Genomic DNA, 20,435 nt, shown 5'->3' on the forward strand with positions numbered 1-20,435 from the left:
TACGATCGTCTCCATGGGAGAATAGCAGCCTGCATTGCTGCGAAAGGTGGATATACACTGTACTAGTGCCGACATTGTGCATGCTCTGTTGCCTGTGTCTATGTGCTTGTGGTTCTGTCAGTGTGATCATGTGATGTATCTGACCCCAGGAATGTGTCAATAAAGTTTCCCCTTCCTGGGACAATGAATTCACGGTGTTCTTATTTCAATTTCCAGGAGTGTATTTAGCTGCCCTGCTTGCGCAGACTTCTCGTCATCGTTCTTGGTAGCTGTGCTGAGCTCGGGGAGTAACTGGCATGGGTTACCATCTACGGTGAAGCTTCTGGTAGCTGCCTTAACGGCCCAAATCGAGTTCCGTGGCAATAGGAGGGATTTCCTGCGGACAGTGCTCCTCCCTTGCGTGTAACTGATACTGTCCAATTCACGTGATCTGCGGTAGACAATTGCCCTCAACTGCCGGCGACTACTTTCCCAGGCTCTTAGATCACCGTTTAAGAGCACTCTATCTTCTGCAACGGACACAATATGTAAATGTATATTTGGCGTCATATATCCCCCACGTGGCACAGACACTTCCTATTCCGCTATCCAAGGCCCGCCGCATGATAGAAGCATTGGGTTCATTTGTTTGCCCCGGCTTGCTGTTCAAGATACCGTACAAGACCCTCACCCTCCCGTGGTGCAGGTCTGTATCAAATGCTTGACAGAACGGTAGCCCTTTTCATTGGCTCTCGCATGGCATAGTCCTACGTTCCGTACCAGCCTATTGCATGTACCGCACTCTCTCTCAGTACCCATCCAGCTTTCGGAAGTCCCGCCGCCCAACTTTCAGCCACTTTTCCTCAAACTGAGTTACGTCTGTACTGTGATACTGCCAGAGCACTTGACATCCACGAAGGCAACCTATGGTTTACTTCAGCAGCTCAGGTCACCGAATGTGGCTGAAGGGAAGCATCCCTACGTCGACTGGCGTGCCGTTTCACGATCGGCGTGCGCTCCTTACCTTGACACAGACGTCCAGTCTGCGTGGTATCTTACTGTCAATGGGAAGCAAGTATGCCGATCACGTCTTCACAGGATTCACCTCGCAGAAACCACGCTGTGTGTTGCCTGTTATGTTTGGTACACAGACGAGCACCGCCAGGTGTGCAGATCGGCAAGTGGTGTCTGGTTCTTGGAGCGACAGATATTGTCCCTACATCTACATCTACATGTCTACTCTGCAATTGACATTTAGGTGCTTGGCAGAGGGTTCATCGAACCTCAATCATACTATCTCTCTGCCATTCCACTCCCGAACAGCGCGCGGTAAAAACGAACATCTAAACCTTTCTGTTCGATCTCTGATTTCTCTTATTTTATTTTGATGATCGTTCCTACCTATGTAGGTTGGGCTCAACAAAATATTTTCGCATTCGGAAGAGGAAGTTGGCGACTGAAACTTCGCAAATAGAACTCGACGTGACGAAAAACGTCTTTGCTTTAATGACTTCCATCCCAGCTCGCGTATCATATCTGCCACACTCTCTCCCCTATTACGTGATAATACAAACCGAGCTGTCCTTTTTTGCACCCTTTCGATGTCCTCCGTCAATCCCACCTGGTAAGGATCCCACACCGCGCAGCAATATTCTAACAGAGGACGAACGAGCGTAGTGTAAGCTGTCTCTTTAGTAGACTTGTTGCATCTTCTAAGTGTACTGCAAATGAAACGCAACCTTTGGCTCTCCTTCCCCACAATATTATCTGTGTGGTCTTTCCAACTGAAGTTGTTCGTAATTTTAACACCCAGGTACTTAGTTGAATTGACAGCCTTGAGAATTGTACTATTTATCGAGTAATCGAATTCCAAAGGATTTCTTTTGGAACTCATGTGGATCACCTCACACTTTTCGTTATTTAGCGTCAACTGCCACCTGCAACACCATACAGCAATCTTTTCTAAATCGCTTTGCAACTGATACCGCTCTTCGGATGACCTTACTAGACGGTAAACAACCTAAGAGAACTGCTCAGATGGTCACCCAGGTCATTTATTTAGATCAGGAACAGCAGAGGTCCCAGGACGCTTCCCTGGGGAACACCTGATATCACTTCAGTTTTACTCGATGATTTGCCGTCTATTACTACGAACTGCGGCTTTTCTGACAGGAAATCACGAATCCAGTCGTACAACTGAGACGATACCCCATAGGCCCGCAGCTTGATTAGAAGTCTCTTGTGAGGAACGGTATCAAAAGCTTTCCGGAAATCTAGAAATACGGAATCAACTTGAGATCCCCTGTCGATAGCCAAACGACTCCTAATTACGTACCTACACAACTGCTCCTCTTTCCGGACGCGGAATACTTTCCTCAAGCGAAGACGAACTCTGTGAAGTAGATTTGTAGACACGCAGCTCACTACTTGGACGCTGCTGGCGAGAAAAGTATCTTTGATTTTTGGCAGTTCCTTAATGAACGCCATTGTGCAGCTGTCCGGAAGCCAGAACGCAGACAATTTGTCTCCAATTTCATTCGCAGTATCTTCCTTAACCCACCCCAGAGCTGGGGTGTTCCTGTCATCAGCTTCTCTAAACACGTTGTGGTGACAAACTCACGGGACACCTCCTAATATCGTGTCGGGCCTCGTTTTGCCTGGCACTGCAGCAACAAGACGTGGGGGGGGGGGAGGGGGTGCGCAACAAGCCTTTGGAAATCCCCTACCTGCAGAATTACTGAGCCAAGCTGTCTCTACAGCTGTCCACAACTGCGAAAGCTGTGTAACCAGAGCAGGATTTTGTGTACAAACTGACCTCTCGAGCCGGCCGTTATGGCCGAGCGGTTCTAGGCACTTCAGTCCGGAACCGCGCGACCGCTACGGTTGCATGTTCGAATCCTGCCTCGGTCATGGATGTGTGTGACGTTCTTAGGTCTGTTAGGTTTAAGTAGTTCTAAGTTCTAGGGGACTGATGACCTCAGATGTTAAGTCCCATAGTCCTCAGAGCCATTGAACTATTGACCTCTCGATTATGCCCCATAAATGTTCTATGGGATTCATGTCGGGTGTTATGGGTGGCCAAATCATTCGCTCGAACTGTGTAAAATGTTCATCAAACCAATCGTGAACAACTGTGACCCGATAAAATGGCGCACTGTCATCCAAAAACTTTGTCAATTGAAGACATAAAGTCTGAAAATGAATCCGTGATCATATTTTTGGCATTTTATTTTACAGGTCCGTCTTGATCACACAAATTTTTACACTTTACTATTACCGGTTTCGGCCACTGCCATCTTCAGATCATAAAATATTCTGATGTAGTATCAACGTGAAGCTAAATATGTAGATACACACACTGCAGCAACTCGACGTGGCGTGGACTCAACAAGTCGTTGGAAATCCCCTGCAGAATTATTGAGCCAAGCTGTCTCAACACCTGTCCACAATTGCTAAAGCTGTGTTGCCAGAGCAGGATTTTGTGCACAAACTGACCTCTCGATTATGACCCATAAATGTTCGAAGGTATTCATGTCGAGTGATATGGGTTGCCTAATCATTCGCTCGAACTGTCTAGAATGTTCATCAAACCAATCGTAAACAACTGTGACCCGATCTAATGAATTCTCTTACTGTAATTGATGAAAGTATGTGTGTGTGTATGCAGCTAGCCGCTAACTTGGTGTAATGTTTTGTCTGTACAGAAGTGTATCTGTCGCCTTTATCGCTCTCTCACCCTCACACACAATTCTGTACAATAAAGTCAAGGGCTTAGGTTTTCTTATCAGGCTTATCCGTGCAAAGACAGACAAAACATTATACTAATGGGAGGATTCCGAGTAACTTCTAGAATTCCATTCGCTCTCTCTCTCTCTCTCTCTCTCTCTCTCTCTCTCTCTCTCTCTGTCCTTTATCTGTGTACAGTTCAAATATAAGTTACATGAAATCAGCCTAGTAGAATCTCTGGTGGAGCCCTTCGTCTTAATATTCAGCGGCTGGCTTGCTAGAAAAGATCTTTACATACGTTATTATTATTAAGCGCTGCATTCAGTTGGGAAAATCGATCGTTTGAACACTTCGTTCAGTTTACGACAGATCTAAAATTTCAGATGTAGACGAAGCCTTTTTGGACGATTTCAAAAAAAACTCAGAGATTGCAGGCTCTCTTCGTCACAGCTGAAACTTCCCAATTAATTACAGGGCCCAGACAATCATCAATGATTCAGACAGAGAACGCATTCGTCATTCACTCTAGAATAAAATGGTCACAAACCTTATTTCTGAGGAAAATTGTATATTGAATCCATTTCCGTACATGTTCCGTTTCCGTGGATTTTAAGTCTCACGCAATTTACTTTTACTAGTCCTTCTTTCTCTTTATCTACCACGCTAGCGGCACAAACTTTCCTGTCTCGCTTTAGCGCGAAGAAGAGTAAATAAAAATCTCCTTTAGCAATCCGAAAATCTTCCAACCGATACTTTCCGAAGCTGTTCCTTTCTCTCTCTCTCTATAACGACCATGGCGCATACATCTCTGTACCTCTGTTGTTCCAAAGAATAAACGTACTAGAAAAATACCTTGGCGTCGACGAGCTGTCGGCGCATATATTACTAGAAAATCTGCTCAGATACTTTTCAAACGTAAATAAATGTGGATGATTTGATTGACCATTATTAATTATTGCGTGGTAGAGGGTAATTTTCCGTGGGGAGATTACACCGATAAAATAGGGCACAGTCATCCATACAATTTTACAGGTCCATCTTGATCACACAAATTTTTACACTTCACTATTATCGGTTTCGGCTACTGCCATCTTCAGATCACAAAATAATCTGATGTAGTATCAACGTCACGCTAAATATGTAGATACATAGTAAGTGCTCTTACTGTGTCCCTACATATTTAGCTTGACGTTGATACTACATCAGAATATTTTATGATCTGAAGATGGCAGTAGCCGAAACCGGTAATAGTGAAGTGTAAAAATTTGTTTGATCAAGAAGGACCTGTAAAATAAAGATCCATAAAATTCCATCGTTGGACGGCTGCAAATGGCTCCGAATAGCTGAACATAACCATTTCCCGCCAATGCTCGATTCATTTTAACCAAAGAGGACCTAGTTCATTACACGCAGTCCACACCATTACTATTACTATTAGCAACAGTGATACACTGCAGCATGGTAACGGATGGGTAACCGCAGCCCTCGTCCGTGGACCGAAAGTCAAAATTCCAGGGCTGGAAAGTTTTAACAGCCATGACGTCATCGAATACAGAACATTTCACGTCGCAGACGTCTACGATAGGGATATGGGTAAATCATATTACCTGTCGACCATGCCTTCCGTTCTTAGGAGCCACTATTAGCTTGCACAGTGCCTTGTTGGTAACATGGATCCATGGCTTCCTGCAATCTGCGCCACACTCGAATCCTACTATCAGCTCTTCCTAACAAAATCGGGACTCACATGGTGAGGCCACGGTTTTCCAGTCGTCTAGGGTCCAAATGGTATGGTCGAGAGGCAGGAGAGGTGCTGCAGGCGATGCTGAGCTGTTAGCAAAGGCACTCGAGTCGGTCCTCTGCTGGCATAGCCCATTAACGTCGAATTTCGCCGCACTGTCCTAACGGATAAGCTCGTCGTTCACCCCATATTTATTTCACGCAGTGTTACTTGTCTGTTAGCACTAATAACTCTACGCAAACGTCGCTGCTTTCAGTCGTTAAGTGATGGCCGCCGGACACTATGTTGTCCGTGGTGAGAGATAACGTGTGAAATTATTTTGTTCTCGGCACACTCTTGGCACTGCGAATCTCAGAATATTGAATTCCGTAACAATTTCCGATGTGGAATGTCCCATGTGTCTAATTCCAACAATTGTTCGACGTTCAAAGCTTGTTAATTCCCGTCGTGCGGCCATGCTCACGTCGGAAACCTTTTCACATAAATCGCCTGAATACTAATGGCAGCTCCGCCGGTGCGCTGCACTGTGTACATGATACTACCGCCATCTGTATATGAGTTATCCAATGACTTTTGTCTCCCCTGTGCGCGTCTCACCGTCGGCGAGACTCGCCCATAATCCAGCGCTAGATCCTTGGACCTGCGTCAGTTTTAGTTCATGTAACGATTCTTTTTAGCTGACAAATTTTCGATGGGGTTCAAGTCTGGCGCTCGTGCAGTCCAGTCGCTCAGGCAGGCGTCAGCCTGTTGCTGTAAACCTTGTTGAAAGATTCAACTCATGGAAACCTGGTGAGTGGTCCTGCCGTGACTGGACCAATTCACTGGCGCAATGCGCTGAATGTATCGTACTGGACGAGTAGCAGGACGCTGTCTCTCGTGGCCTGCGTATGCTGAGACATCCTGGCATTAAATGACTGTTTGCTAAGTACCCAACGGGGCACAGTGTGTTCTCATGTTGGACTACCTCGGCTACATTCGTTTTATACTTGCAACATTCCAACAAACAACACAGTGTAAAATAAATGTGGTATCGTGCGTAAGCGAACGTTAATTACTTCCGAGGCAGTGCAGACCCTCGCCGCGCGGGATTAGCCGAGCGGTCTCAGGCGCTGCAGTCATGGACTGTGCGGCTGGTCCCGGGGGAGGTTCGAGTCCTCCCTCGGGCATGGGTGTGTGTCTTTGTCCTTAGGATAATTTAGGTTGCGCAGTGTGTAAGCTTAGGGACTGATGACCTTAGTAGTTAAGTCCCGTATGATTTCACACACATTTGAATATTTTGCAGTGCAGACCCGTCAAATGCTGCCACGCGGCTACCAGGTAATTGTAAAGTTCTTCTCGTATTTCTTTATTCCAGGCAGAACCAGTTCGGCGTTTCAAACATATAAAAGTAAGTGTTACAGTCTATATTTGAAACGATATGCGGTAGTCATACACAATCACAGAAAATCAAAAACATCTAGAATCTCTAGAATAAGAAGGGAACAGATACAGTGCTAGAAGTGTATTACACATGTCGCTGTCGCCAGTCAGTGTGTCTAGACTGGTTCGAGCTGTACACACCTTACGGTACCCGAGCTTATGAGGACAAGCGAAAAGTTTTGACATGCGAACAGTTTTGTTTTGCCAGCTGTAGAATAAAACGCTAAAATTCCGCTTGTATTTTTTGAAGGTCCAAATGTTTACTCAACAATCAGGTTTTGGTTTACGGGGATGACCTTAGTATAGCCGGCCGTTGTGGCCGAGTGATTCTAGGCGCTTTAGTCCGGAACCGCGCTGCTGCTACGGCCGCAGGTTCGAATCCTGTCTCGGGGATGGATGTGTGTGATGACCTTAGGTTAGTTAGGTTTCAGTAGTTCTAAGTTCTAGGAGAGTGATGACCTCAGATGTTAAGTCCCATAGTGCTCAGAGCCATTTGAACCATTTTCTCAGAGCCATTTTTTTGACCTTAGGAAACTACCTGTGCCTGTGCTCACACTTGTCGGAAAACCAAGGGTGAAGCTCGTTTACTAGCAAAATGTGCGACACAGCCGGACAAACACACAGAAGCTATAGGGTTTCGCTTGGAGGCTGATTGAAATTTTTAATGCGGTTTGCGACAAATATACTTCTTTTTAAGTAAAATAGGTATAGACATTTATTATACTGTTCCAATTTTACATTCGTTCGTTTTGTCGTTTCTAAGCAAAAGAAAGCAATGTCTGATCCTTAAAATCATTCTGTGTGAAAATTATTACCTAGCTTTCGATCCCTTTCAGCATTATCTATACAACTTTCACTCTCCAAACGTTTCGAAAATTCACTCTGTACAGCTTTATGTGTTTATTACATAGCGGTAACAAAGGTTGCAATGTTTTCTTAAATACTTTAGTCCCATCTGCGTGCCGGAGATTCCCTCAGTTTCTAAAGATTCACTGACTATGCCAGTGACACAGTTCATAAACATAATTTTTGCCAGCTGAGCTCGTACACGCTTGCATGAATCGGAAAGAATAAAGGAATAGTTAACTTGTCGGTATGCATGCTACAGCGTCCGTACTTACTGTTCCAAAACGCTGCGCATAGAAACGGGATTTTCCAGGGGTTATACCTTGTGATCTATTGTTGATGGAAAGGTAGGGTCAAGTATTTTGGATAGACCTTAGGCTAGGGACCGTTTGTGAGCCCAGCAGAAGGGTCATCCCAGTGACTGTCCTACAATACAGGGTCCAAGTATGAGTATTGTAAATTTCCACCTACTTAAGCAAATGGATCTGATCGGTTGGTTCTTTTTGCATTTGATGTGGTCTACAGTGGGCTTTATGGGACTTTTGGAGGCACCATTGGGTCATGGGAGACGAACAAATTTCTCCCAACGAGAGACCAGTTTGTTGATACCATCACTGCAGAATGTTTGACGTTCTTGATGGAGCTACTACCTTATCTGTCCTTGCGCCGCTTCATTAGTATCAAAGCTAAGTGTCCTTTAAATTTCGGGAACAGATGAAAATCGGGTGGGGCCATGTTCGGCCTACACTGAGGATGGCTGATGACAGTGAAACCGAGGTGGTGGATTGTTGCAGATGTCGCAACGCTCGTGTGTGGTCGGACATTGTCATGCTGAAGGAAAGGGTGCTCCGTGTGTGGACGAACTCATCGAATTCCGAACTGGATTACAACACACTGTTTCTCACGCACCAACGTAGTTGCGTTACATACCGCCATCTTACACGCTACAATTGAGACTCCTCTGGCGGCAGAGGGCTGCTTATATGTAGACATGAAGAATAAAAATGTAGAATATTAATAGCGTTTATGGATTTAAAAAGCTTCAAGAGTTTACACAGCACTCTGTCGTAAATCACAGATAAGGCCATATTAATGGTTGATTGCATCCCTGACAACATCCCTGAAACGCACGCCCTCGTAGCGGACTGTGACATTTGAAAGGTAGGTGTTTAGGACAGAAGGAAAAATGTGCCACGGGGATTCTTGGGAGAAAATACGTTTGCGACCCTCTGAGCCGTGGTTGAGCTGCTGGCAAGCTTGAATTGTAGCAGCGACAGTATATGTTAAGAGGGTTACTAGTGGTGAACCTGGGCACCGATCGTAGCGGTCTGCGGAATATATTTGTGATTTTTGTGTTGTCGGCTTCGCCGTGGAAACCGGTTGGCTTGCTGTTTTGATTGTGTACCTGGCATAGCCATTCAGATTTGCTGTTATACATAATTCGCCGACGTAGGGATGAGTGTGCATTTCAGTCTGAAATACCATTGTTGTTCAGTTTTCCCTGTTAAAAAGACATGCACAAGACTATTACTGTGATGATACAAAAAAATGGCCCTGAGCACTATGGGACTTAACATCTGACGTCATCAGTCCCCTAGAACTTAGAACTACTTAAACCTAACTAACCTAAGGACATCACACACATCCATGCCCGAGGGAAGATTCGAACCTGCGACCATAGCGGCCGCGGTTCCAGACTGAAGCGCCTAGAACCACTCGGTCATACCGGCCGTCTAGTGATGTTACACTTTCTGCCTAGAGAATTACATAGAAATCAAAACAAATGGCAGAAGTGTCACTACCGTCAATTTTGTCATCAACTATTATTGTACATCAGCTATAGAATAAGGCCTTCTCTAATCTTTTTCATGCTGTACTTATCCTTAATGCTTCAATTAGGTATTTCAGTCATTTAACTGCCTCCACTAGGTCGCCATGTCTTATCTCTTGGAATGCAGCAGAGAAATTAACTAGCTACATGTCCCACCCAACTTCACTTACATTATAATCGAGATCTTCCACTGTAGGCTGTACTCTTACCCTCCTCTCTGTTTACCTGTCTTTCCTAGTAATTCCCAACGTGTGTCTCTATGTTGCTCGCTGAACATACGTTTCAGTAAGGGTTATCACTTCCAAGCTCAGCTTCTGCTATAGCTCAAAACAGTGAACATGCGTAGACTGTAAATTTTACATTTTAGAGGGTTCAGAATCTTCGTGTAGCAAAAGGATTCAAGAAGCTTTTTATTCTTACATTCTACTTCGTGTTCATCTAATATCTGTATTACACTGATTTAAATACAAGAAATCCCCAGTTGATAGTATAATATCATTGTTACTTTGAGCTGTATCCTTTTCGAATTGATTATTATAATTATTTCGGTATTACCATAAGCTTTGGAACTACTGTTAAGTTTCCTTTAGCAAACTCGTCCATTCGTCGTAGAAGTGTATCTATCTGTTTACTAGTAAAAGAGTAAGATTCGTTGAAAAAAAAAAAATTAATGCCGGCCGGAGTGGCCGTGCGGTTCTAGGCGCTACAGTCTGGAGCCGAGCGACCGCTCCGGTCGCAGCTTCGAATCCTGCCTCGGGCATGGATGTGTGTGATGTCCTTAAGTTAGTTAGGTTTAATTAGTTCTAAGTTCTAGGCGACTGATGACCTCAGAAGTTAAGTCGCATAGTGCTCAGAGCCATTAGAACCATTTTTTTGAAAAATTATGCTTCATTAACACTAATCACTAGTTCATTTTCTGGTTAAGAAATTGCAGATTTTTCTGAACCTGCTGAGAGTAATTTCAGGTTACAGAAATTCCTTGGCTATCCCCTCTTTGAATTTTCAATTTGTCTCCGTCTCGATGAACTGCAATGGATGACGCAGAAACGAATGGTGTATTATTCAGTGAAGTATCGTTGTTTCTCAAGGGGTATCTCTAACGTTTTTGTTGAAACTCAGTCGAAAGTTTTCTCAAAGTCTAACATCCTAGTGATAGTGGTACGTAATACGCATTGCTTCGTTGTGTAGTGTGATAGAAATTATATTCATGAAGTCGAAGACGAATTACATAGAATTACTGCCGAGTCTGTTATCACTTTCCTATCAGCAGATAAAAAGGCATTAGCCACAGATCATCTGTCCGTTAACAGTGGGCGCATCAGAGGGCGACATTACAGCAGAAAAAATTATACAATAATTGATTGGGCAAAGTTTAATGTAAAGTAGGATTGCTGCAGCACATGATGACATCAGTGTACAATTCTGGCATACTTGATGCGTAGCTAGTTCTCAGCAGCAACTTAATAACAGATAAATAGTCGACCAGAAAATCAGGAAATATAGGCTCGCCCGGCACATGGAGACTCCTGACTAGTGGAATGTGAGAAATCATCCAAATGAACGTACAGGGGATATTGCTGTTGACCATGAGAGACGAGAGATTCGAATAAAAAGTGTGGTAACCACGATGGCTGTTACTGCATCAGCAGTGGTAACTAATGTGCAGGCAGTTACTGAAATTACAGTACTCGAGCTAAGCACAAGCATACTCTGATGGCGCGGGCGGATATCTGCCGATGTTATTTTACACATAACTGGTTCCAAAGTAAAGGGTGTCACTTCATATTAACTAAAGACGACACCAATTTCCGCGCTAATGACTTAACATCTCCGCGAATCTAACACTGAATAGGCTCCGTCTGTGTAAGAATGAGCTTCGATAGCAGGTCTCTGTGGTTTTACTGTATCAGAGTAAACACTGTGAAGTACCTATTGCAGGAAAAACAATTCTTATAATTGATCTTTGTAGGAGGGCAGCGTTGACCGTTCGAGTGGCTTTTGCCGGAAAGTTCGGGGAAGACTCACTGTCTCTGAAGTTGGCCGCTCTGTTGTATTGCCAGAAGGGCAAGTCTCATGGGAAAAGCCGGCTTACTTGCGTTGCCGGAGCCGGCTCCAGGAATTTTTCCAGCCCGTGCGAAAATTTCAAGCAGCGCCCACGCTTCCTCTTCCATTCAACATCCCCCTTGTATTCTCAGACAGAATCAACTTCTTTCAAAATATCAGTGACATTTTATTTTCATTCGTCGCATTTACTGCATTTACTAATACGTCTTTTTGACCAGAGACAGGTACTGGGCACCCATTAGTGTAACAAAGTGAGTTATAACTCCACAATTACCTCAGCCGAGAATAAATTATTTGACTCGCAGAGTATACAGGGTGTTTCAGAAGGAGTGGTCTGTATTCAGGGATATGACAGGACCGATCGTCCTGTAACTCATTTAAGTGTACGACGCCTGCTGTAGACTGATGTGTAGAAAAACGTGAACAAAAACTAATAAGATAATTTTTTCTTCTATGGAATACAAATTTTGCTCTGCCTTCAGCATAAACGTTCCATGTCTAAGAATAATTATTATGAAACAATATATTGTATTGTAGGCACATACACATTAAAGACATGTTATTAGATGAAGTGTTACGAATTATGTAGTGCAGTGTTTGAGCCATTTGCATGAGCATTAGTGAAGTTGCTACACAAGAAGTCATTTCTGAGTGATAAACAAAAACTATTGTATCACGGAAATGATAAAGATCTTAACTGTAATGTATCGCAGCTGTACTTATAGCAAGAATACAGCTGCTAATGAAAGAAAATTAAGCTCGGTCCTTCTCATTAAGCAACACTGAGAACAAACGTTCATTATTTCGAACTCGAGGCGACACCGTCAAAAAGAAGAGAGATAGAACATCGTGGCTATGAAAAGACGTCGGAAGAATTTTTCTCACGCGCGAAAGTAAAATCACTGCGCAAGATCTTGATAAGAAAACGGAAGAAACATTAGACACCTTTAATGAAACACCCGGGTTCCAAAATAGACTCAGGAATCAATTGGAATGATTTTTGTGACATACGTCTAAAAAGGCGACGTCAGCCACACCGTTGTATCTTTATCTATACTGAATAATTGTAGCATAATTCGAGGCGAAAGAGTCTTGTTAATTTGGGCAAAATGCGTATCTTAAGAGCTACGAGTTCTTCTCCATTCGATACTGTGAAGTAAATCTCTTCAACAGTAGACTTTTTGCTTTCCATATTTTGAAAGGAAGCAGTACGGAGTAAAACAAGAAAAAAATATAATAAACATGGGCTCTTAAGTGAATAGGTCAAGAGCTATTATCATGAACATTTCTTCATCTTTGATACTCTAGAATACATCTTTTCTACAGAACAAGTGCTCATAGCTCTTAAGATTTGCATTTTAGAGCCTATGTTTAAATCTTTGCTTCGAATGGTCACTCCTGTCGTTTGCTAGAATACTGACCGTTATTCCTGGGACAACTTGTGTAAATAAAACTGCTCACTTCCTCCTCGTTCCCAGAGCGGAGAGGAGCGTGGGGCGCGAGACCAGTAGCAACCAGCTCAACTTAATAGTGCATTCTTTGCGGTATCGATGGTGCTTCTGCTGTGAAACGTCGAACATAATAGTACAGCGAATGACTTATATATAAACTGGTACGCAAAACTGTCGTAAGGTTGCCTGAGAGTAGAAAACTAAGGACAGAGTGTGGTGTCACCGCCAGACACCACACTTGCTAGGTGGTAGCCTTCAAATCGGCCGCGGTCCGTTAGTATACGTCGGACCCGCGTGTCGCCACTATCAGTGATTGCAGACCGAGCGCCGCCACACGGCAGGTCTAGAGAGTCTTCCTAGCACTCGCCCCAGTTGTACAGCCGACTTTGCTAGCGATGGTTCACTGACAAATTACGCTCTCATTTGCCGAGACGATAGTTAGCATAGCCTTCAGCTACGTCATTTGCTACGACCTAGCAAGGCGCCATTACCAGTTACTATTGATGCTGTAAAACATGTACCGTCAAGAGCGATGTTCACCAATTATGGATTAAAGTTAAGTATTCCAGAATCTACGTACGTTTTTTGCTAGTATAATTACCTTGTCCTGTTCCAGACCTCACGCCAGCCTGCGTGAGCTTAAACGCGTGGCTTTCGGCTTCCTCATAGTGGATTGGCTGTCTTGCCAATCCACAACACAGAGTATAATTCGTATCAATATTTTTACTAACACTCCTCAGAGAACTTTACCAGTCAGGTCAACAGGACCTTGACTAAACCGTACATTTAAATAAAACAGCTTAAGAATAATTACTGAGAATCGATAAAACAATCTCTGTAAAACTCAAGAATGCACCAAGTAACAGCGTGTGTTAACATGACAGGAAAGCAGTCTTCAAAACAGGCAGCCAATAAATATCTTCAGAATGTGTTTGACTAAAACACAACAAATAGGTCACGTTTACCTAATAGGAGTTCATTAAAAGGAAAGAAAAACAATTAACGCCATTCGATGTGAAACCACGACGCATCGGACAATGTAGTCCAGACGAACGGCCCCGAAGTTACTTAGGGCAGGTCCGATACAGTGCTCACCACACTCCTTTTCTATGCAACCAGTGAGAGCACGCCCAAAGGGCACAAACATACAATGACAGCCGTATGAACAAAGAAGTAACTTTCAAGTAAAATGAGTAAAAACGTAATGAGAAAAAGAGCTAACACCGTAAACAAAACAATTGTAATAAGGCGTTAAACTGGTAAGTAATCAGGGCAACCAGCGCCACTTATACCTGATTGTAAAGAAGTGCAGCGGCCAACCGAGATTCAGCTTCAAATCACACTACGATGTAGAAACGGTAAATACTTAGCCAAGGATGGAAAACATAGGCGGAAGGAAGACGCGAACGGTTGGCTGATGAAGCTTACCTACGCTAAATACAAGCTTGACTTGGAAGTAGACCCATCAGTACATTGAAACAAGATTTGCCCGCGTAAGATGGATAAGCTTGCGTTCTTCAAATATCTAAAGAAAAAGACTTGGTGATTTAACGCACAACGTATCGACCAAAAAAATATTTTGAACGCAACCAATAACGACACACTGAACATAAAAAAATCACATGACCCCATGCAGTCCAAAACACTAATAATTTAAAACACACAATCAAATAAAATCTCTATGACAACCACTAAATTGAAGCTGTAATGCTTTCATACCAGTGACACGCTTCTCAGACTACCCAGTCAGACACAAGACCAGGGAACAACTATAGGATGGTAATCGGAGTCCGATATACAAACAGCAGGGCACAAACACGCGCAGGAACCAAACCGTTCACAATTATAACGCTCACAACTAGGAGCAATATCAGTCTTCACGAAAGCTGCGTGATCCCAGCACCGAAGCGACGAACTAAATGTAGCTCACGGAGCATCCAAAGTTGCCGTGTGGCTTCAGTTATTGGGAAAACGTGGAGCTGCCAGAAGACGTGCGAATGACGATGACCCACTAGTTGACTTCAGACACGGTCGGCCAAAGGAATGACGTCCACTACCGTTTCCGGTGCACGTCCCTCAGGTCCAGAAGATGCTCAGCCATGAAAAACAAGGAAATCACACGGGCGGTAAGACAAACAGACGGCCCATGGGCCCGCAGACCTGCGCAGTCCGTGATGCTTCACCCACTGCCTCTCTCAGAAAACGGCCGCGACGCCACTAGCGGCCAACGGGCCACGGGCCACGCCCCCTTCGAGCCAAGGATCGTGGTCCAGGAGATGTGGCTCGATCTGTCGATAGCGGAACGTTTCAGATACTACATATATTTTTAAAAAATGTGTATATATCGCCAGTACATGTTTGGTGTGCCCATTTTCCTTAACGGAAAAACAGCTATGGTCCGATACCGAGAAGGCGTGCCGGCCGTTGTGGCCGAGCGGTTCTGGGCGCTTCAGTCTGGAACCGAGGGACCGCTACGGTCACGGGTTCGAATCCTGCCTCTGGCATAGATGTGTGTGATGTCCTTAGGTTAGTTAGGCTTAAGTAGTTCTAAGTTCTAGGAGACTGATGACCTTAGACGTTAAGTCCCATAGTGCTCAGAGCCACTTCGATTTATGATTCAAGCGGTTTCGAAAGGACTTTCATTTATTGCAGCGATAGGTAATAGGTAAATCCTATTTACAACTGTTGGAAGGTAAACAATGTAAAATCCGACGAAACTGGATGAACAGTTCATGCAGTTCAGTTTGCTTGCTTCATCTACAGAATAAGCTGTGATATGTTGTTTTTTTTTGTATTATCTTCATATCTACTGATTACGGTTTCAAGACCGTGGGAGGAAAGGAAACGAGGGAAAACTTAGAAGAAGCTTCAGACAAAGCTGAAAAAGTTAATTTACAGAGTGTGGCAAGAAGGAGAAGAATTTAATTGGTATTAACGGCAGACCAAAGGAGGAAAAGTGGCAGAAGAAAGGATTCATTGCATCTCTCCACGTATAAACGTCGCTGAAGCACAGTGTCTGGATTGAAAAGTCACGGGCAATGCGTATTTTACTTATTTTTTATTTATGTATTACAAAGTATTTTTCTCAGTGTACTGCAATACGTTTTTAAGTTTAGGCCATCATATATTGACATCTATCTTTGTTTCTTAATTATTTACTTCCGTAGGGCCTTTGAGGTTGACTTGGGTACATTTCGGTATTGTGTAGGCGCATAGGAGAAATTAAGAAGGCAACACTGGCACCAGCAAGCTTTGCTGTTTTCAAACACACACCCAAGGTGACAAACATCAGCGCTTCGTTTGGCACCTGTTTCGCAATACCGTATATAATTTCCAGAAAGACCCTAGCTATTATGAATGATTTATATTTCTATTTGTACAAAACTTCCATTATGTTCCTTAAAACTTACTTTTGAATCCAATACAATATTTTAACATTTTGCCGTCCACAAAATCCTGCCGCCCTGTGCGGCGGCACGGTTTGCGTCATCCCCTAACACGCCCCGTACTCCTGAGCTAGCACTGTGCGTTGCCAGTATCAAAACAACGGAGCTGTCGTTTACTCATTTATGCCATCTCGCGGCTTTCTATAGCTTATTGTTCAGCTGATATTAAAACTGATTCACACCCACCAGCCAGTGCATCTAGGCAACACGTTTGCGGGTCAAAATAAATTTATCTTTTAACTGATATTCGCCTAATAATTTTTCCGATTTGTTGAATATTGCTTGTCATTAGAATCATTGGACTTGTAAGTTTTGCTTATGAATGCATGACTAAAAATACCGGGTGTTTCACAAAGAGTCATCCAGTTTCACGAGACCATATTTTCTCTACGAATGAAGATAGAAATTTCAGGTGAACCCATTGATATTCAAAGTTTACTTTAGTGCCAGTTTTGATCTGCCTTTTCTGGTGCTCTCTGATAGGAGTCTCTCTCGCGCAGCAAGATCACTCTCCTGCCCACTACACTACACTACACTATACTGCACACACACACACACACACACACACACACACGTGTCCACCCCCCACCCCTCTACCCACACATGCGCACACTCTCTTTTGGCTGGCATCGAGTTCTTGACGATACTTTCGCCATTTTAGCAATTTTTCATGTTATCCTCTTACGTCCGCAGCTCGTGGTCTTGCGGTAGCGTTCTCGTTTCGCTTGCACGGGTCCCGGGTTCGATACCCTGCGGGGTCAGGGATTTATCGTGCCTCGAGATGACTGGGTGTTGTTGTGTCGTCTGCATCATCAGTCATCCCCAGTACGGTCGGAGGAAGGCAATGGCAAACCACCTCCACTAGGACCTTGCCTAGTATGGTGGTGCGGGTCTCCCGCATCGTCCACTTCGTATGGGACCTCATAATCATCACCCTCTTAGTTCATCTCAGACAGTGCCTCACCACCAGAATGAATGAATTGGTCTCCACACGTTGGAAAGATGTTAGAATATTCCATCATTAGAATATTCCGTCACAGATCCTGGCATAGGAATTTACAGTAAAGTCACTGAACTTAAACAGTTACCTGAAGAATGATACTTGATTTTTTAGTGAATAATGCTATTTTCTATCATTCCATGCTCCATGTAACGTAAAACACGTAAAAGAATCCTTGACTTCGCGATGTAACCTATGTAACAGCTACGCAGAAACTCACATTTAAAAATATTTGGATTTTGTTTGTGTCTTTAAGCTCCTCGTACAATTTATCGTACAGTTTTATTCCTTGTAAAAGGCAGTTTCGTGTTTTTTGTTTATTTACTCTTGGTAAATATAATTGCGGTCTGGCTCTTATTCCAAGATCATGACTTATTAGCAAAAATAATTTTTTCCACGTATCTAACTTTTTCTGAAAAGTCATTTATGTACCGCACAGTACGGTGGTACTGTGTGGGCTGTAAAAATCGTACGGCAGCGAAACATGGTAGATATGCCAATGCATTAATGTGGAAAACAAATTAGCTCCAGTTGTGGCCACCAGCTGCATATACGACGCTGTACACTGTTCGTATGACGCTATAACATCCATGCTGGCGTTTGACAAGCCATAACGTGAAAGAACTATGGCTCTCGACAACAGAGTCCATGTACTGTTGATGGATTTCACGTTAAGAGCAACAATTAATGTGCTGCATTGAGGAAGTATCGCTAACTGAATTGTCTTGGGGGAGGTCCCATGTCATTAAATGATTAAATAAGATAACAATGAAATTCGAAACTACGGATGAACTTGGTGTGGCACCTGGAAGAGGAAGGCGTCCCATCTCGTTGGCAGTTGTTGATGTAACTGACCATGCTTCACGTGCCCTAGGTAGAGCTAGTGTTCGTGTAGAGTCATGAGAATTGTCCATCCCATGGTCAACATTACGGAAAATTTTGCGGTCTGTTTAGATGAACCAAGGACCTTGTCCTTGGTGAGATGGCTTGCATGCCTCACCAGTGCAGACAACCGTACCATAGGTGGAACCACAACTGTTGGCCATCTGTTGAGAGGTCAGACAAACTTGTGGTTCCTAAAGAAGGACAGCAGCCTTTTAGTTAGTTACAGTGGAAAAGGTCTGGTTAATAGACCGATCTGTCCTTTAACATCAAACAAAACGGCCTTTTGGGCTGGTACTGCCAACAACTGAAAGGATGGGGAAACTACAAATGTAATTATTCCTGAGGGCACACAGGTCTGTGGTATGGTTACATGATGATACTGTCCTCTTGGGTAAAATAATGCGGAGGTAAAATAGCCCCTTCAGTCGGATCTCGAGCGGGGACTACTCAGGAGGATTTCGTCATCAGAAGAAATAAAACTGGGGTTCTGCGGACTGGAGCGTGGAATGTTAGACACCTTAATGAACTGGTTTGTTACAAAATTTTAAAAAGGAAATGGACGGTTTGAAATTAGAAATTGTGGGAATTAGTGGAGTTCGGTGAGAGGAGGAAAAGGACTTCCGGTGAGGTGACTACTGGGCTATAAACGCAAAGTAAATTAGGGGTAATGCCGGATTGTGTTTAATAATGAATGAGAAAATAAGAATGTGGGTAAGGTACTATAGACAACATAGTGCACGAATTGTCGTAGCCAAGATATGTACGAAGCCCATATCTATCTCAGTAGTACAAGTTTATATGCCAACTAGCTCCGCAAATGATGAAGATATGTATGATAAAATGAAATAAATTATTCAGATAGTTAAAGGAGACGAGAATATAATTGTGATGGGGAACTGGAATTCGATAATAGGAAAAGGAAGAGACGGAAAAATAGCAGGTGAATATGGACTCGGGGAGAGGAATGAAACAGGAAGCCGCCATTTAGAATTCTGCACAGAGCATAATTTAATAATCGCTGACACTTGGTTTAAGACAGAAGAGAAGGTTATATAAGTGGAAGAGACCTGCAGAAACCGGATGTTTCACACTGATTATCTAATGGTAAGAAAGAGATTTAGGAATCTGATTTTAAATTGTATGATATTTCTAGGGGTAGGTGTGCATTATGACCACAATCTATCGGGTATGAACTGTAGATTAAAATTGAAGAAATTAGAAAAAGGTAAGGAATTAAGTAGATATTCCCCGGATAAGGTCAAAGAACCAGAGGATGTTAAGATTTTCAGATGGACCATTAGGCAACACTTGAGTAGTACAAGGGAGAGGAACACAGTAGAAGACGAATGGGTAGCTTAAGAGATGAGTTAGTGATGGTAGCAGAGGATGAAGTAGGTAGAAATACAAGACCTGGTAGAAGTCCTAGGATAATACAAGAGATATTGAATTTAACTTATGGAAGGAGAAAATGCAACAAATGAAGCAAGCGAGATGGAATAAAAACGTTTAGAAATGAGATTGACAGGAGCGCAAAATGGCTAGGCAAGAATGGCTTGTGAAATGTAAGGTTTTAGAAGCTTATTTCACTAGGTGAAAGATAGATAGCGTCTAAAGAAATATTAAAGATGCCTCGGAGAAAAGAGGAGATGAAGTTCAAGGCAATGTTATAAAAAGAAAACAGGACATAGATGAAGATGAGGTGGGAGATGTAATACTGTGAGAAGAATTTGACAGAATTGTAAAAGTGAAAAGGAAGCCCCTCGGGTAGATGATATTCTAATTACTGATGCCCTTGGGAGAGCTAGCCATAAAAAACTCTTCCATCTGGTGTGCAAGATGTGTAAGACAGACGAAATACCCACAGACTTAAACAAGAAAGTAGTGATACCAGTTCCAAAGTAAGCATTTGGTGACAGGTGTGAAAATTACAGCCTGCCAGTTTAATAAATCAAGGCTGCAAAATACTTACATGAATTCTTTGCAGAATAACAGAAAAACTATTGGAGCCGACCCCGGGTAAGATCAATTTGGGTTCTGGAGAAATGTA

This window comes from Schistocerca cancellata, chromosome 5 (genome assembly GCF_023864275.1).
Source record: "Schistocerca cancellata isolate TAMUIC-IGC-003103 chromosome 5, iqSchCanc2.1, whole genome shotgun sequence".
In the NCBI taxonomy this organism is placed as follows: domain Eukaryota; kingdom Metazoa; phylum Arthropoda; class Insecta; order Orthoptera; family Acrididae; genus Schistocerca; species Schistocerca cancellata.